The sequence below is a fragment of the Drosophila tropicalis genome, unplaced genomic scaffold (assembly GCF_018151085.1).
Source record: "Drosophila tropicalis isolate 14030-0801.00 unplaced genomic scaffold, ASM1815108v1 contig_593, whole genome shotgun sequence".
NCBI lineage: Eukaryota > Metazoa > Arthropoda > Insecta > Diptera > Drosophilidae > Drosophila > Drosophila tropicalis.
Genome location: NW_027173070.1, coordinates 13,595,071 through 13,604,575, shown reverse-complemented (window position 1 = coordinate 13,604,575; position 9,505 = coordinate 13,595,071).

Here is a 9,505-nt window from a genome sequence, read left to right as displayed (position 1 = left end):
GAATATATATATATGTATATATCTGTTTGAGTTAGTGTTGGCGTTGATTTGCGGTTGGTGGGGAGCACTAAAAGGTGGGGGGAGGAGGGCCTTTTGCATGAGTCATGAGTGAGCTTGTGGCTTGTCGAGATGTCGTGAGTTAGTTTTTTTTTACGCCAAAGGAGCCTAGGCACACATATGTGTAGTTGTTGTTGTTGTTGTTGTTGCCGTTTGTTATCTTGGCACGAAATGTGGCCAACATTGCAGTTGGCTGTCGATGCCAATTGCCATGTGAAATGCTGTTCTGCTGCTGCCTTACAAAATGCCGCGCGTCAAATATGTATATGCAAAATACATGCCACGACCAACAGCAACAGAAACAACAACAACAACAATAACAACAAATGGCGAAGGCATCGACAAGAGTCAGAAACAACGACAACAACAGAAAACCAATTGAATTGTAACCGCCGGGCATTGGATAGAAACAAGTCAACCAACCAAGACACAAAGAATTCTTTACCATTTCGGCCTTATAAGTTAACTGAAAGTGAAAAGATGAGGAAGAAGACAACAACAACAACGGGTGAATAGGATAGGATACGGTTAGGGGGCGGATGGCGGGAATGTGGCCAAAACAGCTAGGCACGATTCCGTGTGATTTGTTTCCTAGAGCTATCCATCTAACTTTCAGCTTGATGAAGCCGACAATGCCAACGCCAACACCAAACTCTTTGGCTATTAACCCTACAATGGACCATCTAACTAAAAGGGCCAGAACTAAAACCAAACTGAAAATAAAAAAATTTCTTTTTAAAGAAGTAAAAAGCCAAATTATGACCCTCAACAAGATCAATCTCAGTTTTTCTTTAAAATTTGAACATTAATTTTTATCAAGTTTGTTTCAGTAAGATGCAAATAATGAGTCTAGTTTAAGCTTCTGCCTAAGTTAAACATGAGTTTTAAGGTCAACTTAAATGGCTTTAAAAGAAACCACATGGGCTTCAGTTTGAGCCCAGTTAAAGTACTCCCGCTGATCAAGGAAAATAAAGATTTATAGCAACAAAATCTTTGATTTTCTCCAAGTGCATTTCGACTGTCGCCTCAATGGCTATGGCCAAAACAAATTCGAGATTCTCTCGAGGGGGTTAACATTTTGCGCCTATTTTCAAATAAATTAAGGTTTTTCCTTGAAGTTTTCCAACACCCGTTGATCATGATTTGCCGTTTAGCTTAGAAAAACACCACAAAAAAACGAAAAACAAAAACATCAACCATCAAAATAAGAAACACAACAAAAAAAGAGAAAAAAATGATATTGGCAAGACAAATCAGACTATGTAATTAGCCAATGCGATTCAGCTTGGATTGGTTCGATCAGTTCGATCAGTTCTTATGTTTTTTTTTTTTTTTTTTCAGCTGTGTCGTGATGTGATTTACTTCGTGCTTTGGCACTGTACACGCAGAGCCACAGACCCGCAGAGTCCACAGATGAAGGAGTCGGGATAGAGTTTGGCCATGCCCAAATTAAAGTGTCTACAGACCGCAAAATGTCCATCAAACCAACAGCAACGGAAGGGCAAACCAAGAGACAAGGCAACCAACAGAAAAGAAAAAGCCAATAAAATTGTCATGCATTGACAAATAACATGGCCCAAGCTTAGAAAATAGACAGGCCCAGACCCAGACCCAAGAAACACAAAAACAAAAAGAACTAAAATGCAAAAAAAAAACTTAGCATGGAGGATGACCTTAAGCTACACGAAGTTTAAATACTCTTACTTCTTAAATCAAATGGTCCTTTAACCTATTCTAATCTATTCGAATCACTTTTAATTTGTTGTCTCTTTTGGATTAATATAAAAAATGAATATTTATTTTTTAATATTAAGTTTAAGACTTTTAGACACCTGAATTGTCATTATAACTTTCTGTTTTCCAAGGGAAAAGTTCTTCTTTGGAAGAGTATAAAACTTAACCAAAACCAAGACCAAAAGCTGCCAAATGAAGTCAAGGGGAAAAATGGCGTTTTTTTTCTTCTTAACTTTTTCTCTTTTTTATTTCGTTTTTTTTTTTTTTTTTTTTTGGCTTTTGGTCTTCTTTATTGTCTTCTTTTTCTTCATCTGTTGGCCAAGAGTCTGGGGCTGCATTGCGGCTCCCACGCCTTCAAAATACAATATGTTAACAAACATGCTGCCAAGTGGCTGACAGCTAAAAGAAGGTAGGGGAACAGAGTGAAGATGGAGGGGGGAACATTGCCTGCAACTGACGCTAAAGATTTCTTATGAAACAGCAACAACAACAACTGCATTGCGGCCATGCTGAGCCCAAAAAGATGGAGGAGCAAACAGTGAAGATCGAGTTGGCTGGTCGTTTTTGGCTGGTCTTGGCAAGGGCCCCGCAGCCAACCAAGGCGCGCATAATAACCCGGCCAAAACGTGCGCAGATTTCCAGCAGACGATAAAGCACAGGAAGGCAACATAAAAACCAAGATGAAATATAAGCAAAGCAGCAGCAACAACAACAACAGCAAACAAAAGCATTGCTGATGTCGGCTCCAGGTCCAGGTCCCGGGTCTCGGATCTCGGAACCCTCAGTCCCTGGCTTTGGCAGCCATTTTGGGGCGCTGCCTCCTACTCCAACTACAACTCCAACTGGCTGCAGCTGCAAAAAAAAAAAAAAAAAAATAAAAAAAAAAACAAAAAACGAAAAAAAAACCAAAAGAAGAAGAACAGAGTTGGCAACAAGAGGCATGCATGCAAAGCAACAGCAACAACATGATGGGCAACAGCAGCCACAGCCACAGCCAAAGCCAATTTGATATTTTCAAGAACACACAGGCCTTGCTGGCCATGTGTGTGTGTGTGTGTGCAAGAATGTATCTGTCAGATAGATTTGCTGCATCTGCATCTGCATCATGGTTAAGACTTACAAGTTGAAACCTTCTTTACATTGACGACTACAAAGACTTTTTTTCAGCCTGCTTGGCATCGATCAATTGTGTTGCCTGCCTTTTGCCTTTTTGCATCGTTGCAGTTACAATTCGTCTTCAAGTTGTCTTTCGACTTTTCTTTATTTCCCCCCCGTATCACCCTTTCATCCTTCCCTCTGTCTCTCCATCTTTATCTTATGGCATGACATTGAGAGACACCTTTCGACTTTTCGGCTTGAACTTTAGCTGTAAACCAAACGAGTTGTAGAAGAAGGGTTCGCAAAATGAATGGTAAAGGCTAAAGTTCTACACTTGAAGCCAATTTACATAGTTCTGTCAGATACATATATACACTGCAGTCGATTAGAATTCAATTTTTAATCGTTGGAATGGCAAACAGAAACAAAATTTGTAAAACAATTTCATTGCCAAAGTTTGTGAAATGAAATCGATGTATGCAACTGACATTCACATTATTTTAATAGTCAAGAATCTTCATATCTTTTTTACCTTTTTGGAGAAGCTAAAAGATAAGGCACTTTGCCTGTTTGTTACAGTCCTAGTCCAATCCAGCAAATACTTTTGAGGGGTAATTTTCGAGAAGGGCATTTTGTCGAGTGAAACCCTAAAGACTTACAAAAATTGCCTGACTTCTTTGAAGAGTATAACTAAAAGACAAGTAAAAGAGACTAAATTATGATTAGATATATCGATATTTCGTGGGATCTCCCCCTTAGACTCAGCTGGTGGATCTGTCCATGGTTTCAGCTATAAATAAAAATAGTTTTTAAGTAATTTCTGAATTTAGCATGATAAATTGGATAGCTTCTACTTTGACATCATGATTATAACAAGTCATGAAACATTATTTTTACATCTTTATTTTGGAATTCGGATTAAATATTTCAGAAATTTTTTTACCTATAATTTTATTTTGAACAATTCAATGTGTTTCCATGCGTTTTCAACTTGGCGATCCTCTAAACAAATATTTAAACGGTCTCAAATATTTTCAATCGCTAAAAAGACAAAACTTATAGACGATTTTTAAAAGTTTTCATTATTTTTAAATTAAAATTTTGAATAACGAAGCGGATGAAAGAAATATTAACTCATAGGTAAAAAAATAGAGCTAATGTAAAGAAATTATGAAATCTTTATTAATCTTTTAATTCAATAGTAAATGGTCTTGAAACTATTTATTTTAATATTTGTCTTGATTTTGAGAAAATTAATAGTCAAAGAAATCTTAAGGCTTTATAAATGAAGGCAAACATTAGAGCCAAATGTATCTGATAGATACATACATCGAGAAATGTGAACTGCTGTAAAGGGGGACCGAAGATAGGGTAAAGTAAACTTAGGCAGAAGGTAAATGACAAGTGCTTGGCCTAATGATAATGTCCTCGTTTACAGTTGCAGCTGCTGCCTTTGATGTTTGGCCAACAGTACAGAGAGGGAGAGAGAGAGATGCAGAGAGATATGGAGATGGCCCCAAGCCGCCAAGCCCATAACTTGTAACTATTAGGCCCAGACGAAAGCAGAACAGAACTGGGCCCAAGCCAGCAGTAACTATTAGTTAATATGCTCCTCTCCACTCTCTCTATGTCCTGGCTGAATGGGGACTGGCGACTGGCGACTGGACTGGGACACTCCTTTGGCCAAATGCGAAATGCGTGTAATTAGCTGCAGAGCGTTTCAAATTGCAAACTGCAGATCAGATTGCATTAGGCCTTTGCTTTTGCTTTTGCCTTTTTGCTGCTATAATTTCCGCTGCATTTTTAGTGCATTTTCAACTTGGCTTGAAGTAGTTCCCCCACTGCCGCCCCCCGTCTAATGATCAGTCTCCTCTCGTTTGAGGCCCCATGTGTTTGCCGTCTGGAAACTAGTTCGGCCAATACATCAATTAAATTTGCATTTTAATTTGACGTTTCGTTTTGTTTGGCTCACATTGTGCTTATGATTTATATGGGAGTGGAAAACACAAAGCACAACAAAGACGAAAAAAAAAGCAGTTGATCTTGTTGGGGTTAGACGACTGCTGATCGAACTGATCTATAGTATAGCCAGTTTAACTAGTCACTGTGAGTCAATGGAGCAACTGCAATGCCATGAGCTGTCAGCATTTCCGTTCATACTTTCAGTGCTAAATTTGTGCCGCCAAAAAGGGGGCTGCCATATGCTGTGGCTGTGGTGGGGGGTGGGCTAAACCTGGTGGTCAGGTCACAGACGCATGCAATTTGAACCATGGCAAGCGGCATGCATATAAATTTGTTGCATGTTAAAAGGAAGTTAGTCCAGGCAACGCGCCAAGAGTTGCCAATCCCCAAACCACCCAAAAAAAAAAAGAAGTCAAAAACCACAAAATGAAGTCGAAACGGGCGCGCAAAGACGTTTACATAACGGGCTAACAGAAACTTCCCCACCCCCAAACCCCTTGCCGAATAACAGAAGTAACAGCCAACCAACCATACAGTCAAACCGCAGACAGGTTGCCAAAACACCTCACGAAAACATCCCTTCAACTCCCTCCTCGTGTCATCAGATTTCAGCAGAGATGAGTAACTAATGTGAAAAATATGATAAACGCTAAGAAATGCCAAGATCTTTTGGCTATTTGCCACATTTCCCACATACAAATGCTCCGAGATGGAATTGAGGAACATCTTCCCCATCTTCCACCCCAAAACGATATTAGAAAACCGATTCGGCTGCCTCAGATTCATTCAGATCTTTACTTGATCCACTACTTTTGATAAGAAATATATATATTTTTGAAAATAGTCAATGAACATTGAGTAATATGAAGAAGGAGTCCTTATGATATCATTGAAGTTAAACGTTCTTTCTAAAACGTTCTTAGAGTTCGTTCTTTCCTTTTTTGACGCCTATAAACCTTTGAACCTATTTGAAAACCTTAAAGTAATTGAATCAACCTGGTTCATCAGTGTTCCTCCATTCGATCATCGTTCAGGTTGTGTCATCTCTGGCCGCGGCATAGACCGTTTGGCCAAAAAATGCGGGCATGCATCTCTGTCAAAATGCAAGGCGCGAATTGTAAATTTGCAAATGCCGGAAACGCAAATTTTCCAAACTTGTTACCAACGTCAGGCCACAACAACTCACACCATCCACCCACATGGCCAAAACACACATACCAACAACAAAACAAACTTTTGGCCACAAAATAACAAAACCAAAGCCAGAAAAAAAAAGAAGTTAAATTAGAAATTGGCCCAGGGCATATTGCGTTGGCGTTCGAGTTGCAGTTGGAGTTGGCATATGGAAGAGAACTTTGCATTACAATTGGCTGCAATTTCTAGGGCTGTTCCTGTGATGGGTTGCTAGCACGCAATGTGCCCGCTGTCCTGGGCCGGCGTCCTGGCAAATGGCCGACGCTTTTTTGGCCCTAAAAGTGGTTTGTCTGCCAAAAAAAAGGAAAAACAAAAAGTTTACCGAAATGAAATTCAAACGAATAAAAGAGATCCCAAACGGATGCATAAATTTTCGACTTTTCGGTTAAAGAATTGGCGTAATAATTAAAATGCTGAAGTCTAAAGGTGACGCTTCTTCTACAGATGACCTATTATTATATTGTTTGGTCAAATGATGCACTACATCCGCCACGAAGGAAGTTCAACAATAATTCTTAACCCCACAACCAATCATTAGGCATACGGCAATACGCACGAAGACGACCCGAAGTGACTCCCAGCCACACAGAGTCCAGACAAGAGACGCATATATCACATGTCCATGTCCATGAAGGGAGGGTACAAGGAACGGGAGACAGTACCCACACGCGTTTCGACTGGTCGAATGGAATTCCAACACGTATCAATCTGAAAATGGTGAAAAATGTTCTCCCCAATCCCCGTTCATCTGGCTGGGCATGAGAGATGAGAGATTCATCTGTTGCCTTTTCCCCTTTCTGGCTCTGCCTTCGCCTTTGACTTATTTATGTTCGATATCGATGCGATCCTTGCCCTTTTTGCATATATTTATTGGTGCCATATTGTGTGTGCCCAGATCGGAGTCATAAATCACAAATCACCTAGGGCCCCCAAGGGCTCTCTGCAAGTGATGTGCATATTCATGAGTTTGATTGAACATATAAATCACTAAGCATGGGAATCAATTTAGTATAAAAAAAAAAAAAATATTAGAAAAATCTATACAAATATATATGCAAATCAAAGAAGATTTGTTTTGAAAGTATTTCTGAGAATGTTGAATTATATTTTTTAAGCTATCGAGACGGATAAGTCTTACAATTAGTTCTTGTTTAGTCTTCAACATTTGAGATGCCTTAATTGTCAAAAAGACCGTTTAGCACTTAGTTAAGGCACTCTATTATATAGTTTAATAACATACAATCAAAACTTTGCTTATAATAACTGAAATTTTTCTAAATTTGTTTCTTTATTAAGTATAGAAATTGTTGATTTGTGCGAAACACTCTGGATATCATTATAATTGGATTGGAATTTCAGTTTTTAAGTTGTATAAACTTTTCTCTGCTCCAATCTCATTACTCTCTGGAATGTGCAATTATCCATTTAAGGGCACTTTGAGTGGGTGGTGTAAAGAATAGTATTTAGTATAAATGATGCATCTGATCATGATATTATCACGCAAAATTATTGCACACAATTCGGAATTGTAAATTCTGTGGGAGTTAGTGTAACCAGAACGCAAAAGGCCATCAGTGTTGGAAAATATCCATGTAAAATAAGTGTAGATCAGAGCTAAACGAAATTAGATAACTATCTCCCTCTGAGTCTATAAAGAAATGAATCGAAGATCCTTTTAAATTAACTAAATGTATCTTACCTCTAGCTGCATTTGCAATTCCAAGCCAACTGTTGGTGTCTGCTCCTACCTCTATTCTTAACTGTCTTAACTTCTTAAGTCAAAAACCACTTTCTTTAGACCTTGCACTCATCAGACACATCCACCACCAAATACCAAAAAAAAAAAAACAAAACGGTTGCTTGTGCCAAAAAACTTAATTAATATGACACATATCGAAAACGATGAGTTTGCTGTTCTTTCAAAAATAAATTTTTTTCTGTCGGTTGCTTCTGTTGTTTTTCAAATAAAGAAATGCGCTAATGAACTAAACTTTTGAAAAATATATGTATAAATATCTATGGTTTGTTTTTTTTTTTTGGTTGTACCGGCGATTTGTCGGCGCTTTCCGCCAAAAAGTCGCCAATGGTAAAGCATAATTAATCATGCAACAGCAACACAGAAAATTCTTTTGTTGTCGTGTGATTAGAGTTCCGCTTTTTTGTTGTTGTTCTCTCTAAAGGTCTTAGCCGGGTTAACTGAACTAAAAACGCAGTTAGTTGAGCGCAAAAACAAAAGCAGAATGGCCAATAGCTACAAACTGAGTGATATTAACATATCATTATGATAGCCATTAGCACTTTTAATTGATGAGTTTTTTTCGCCGACTGTTTTTCCTTTTTTTTTTTGTCTCTCTCTCTTAGGTCTTTTTTGAGCCCAGCCACTGCATTAAACTGGGGGCCAAGACTTGGGATTGCGGACTTTAGGGGTCTTCTATGTATAAGCCAATGTGGCTTGCCAATCATTTGTCAATGGCAAAACAAAGCAACAACAGCAAAAAAAAAAAAAAATGATAAAAAGTAAAATACGCATACCCGACGGAGTTAAGAACTTGAAAATGGCCGCAGGTTGTAAACTGAGAATGTGATTTTTTTTTTTTTTTTTTTTTTTGGTATTCTGGGTTCGAGTTTCTTGGGGTCAGGCCAAGAAGTAGTGAATGAAATTGACTCGAACGAGATGGAGTTGTCTATGAATTTGAAACTACTTAAGACTATACACTGATGTGAATACACTTTGTCTAGATGTTTTAATGACTAAAGTTTTGCTGAATGGGCTCATGTTTTACCTTAAACTTATCTTGTTAAAGAGTGAAATGGTTCAGGTTTCAAACCGACCTTACGAAGGATCATCATTTGCACATCTTCGTCCTTAAATTATCCGAATTTACATCAAATGAAGCTAAATGATGCTTAGATTTATCTCTGATTACCACAATAGTTACCTAAGAAAAGTTAAGCATTACTTATTTTAACGGAAGGATGTTAGTTTATTCTCATATGTTTTGAATTATGACTAGGATCTACGGTCACACTGGAAAGCAATGCTGTAAATTGAAGTACAAGGTTACACTATTGTGCAGTGTTGGGTACTAAAGATCATAGTGGTTAATAATTAGCTTCGAAATGAGTGCTGGTTAAACAATTTCGAAGGATTAGCAAATAGTTAGGGCCTCGAGCTAGTAAAGTGGTGTTAAAATACTTTTTTCCACGCTGGCTCAATCCTGCACTGTTAGAAATACTTTTATTTCATAGTTCGCTTTTCTCTTTGAATAAAATTAAGTTTTCCTCAATGTGACCCTCATGTGATCAATAAAATCATAAATTTACCATAGTCACTCTCTTAACACCTTAAAATCAATCCATATTCAATATGATTCATTGAGACCATTTCTTAAGGCTTAGCAAATTCCTTTAAAATTAGATATACCGTTATATTCGCCTAGTTCAAGACCTTAAATATACT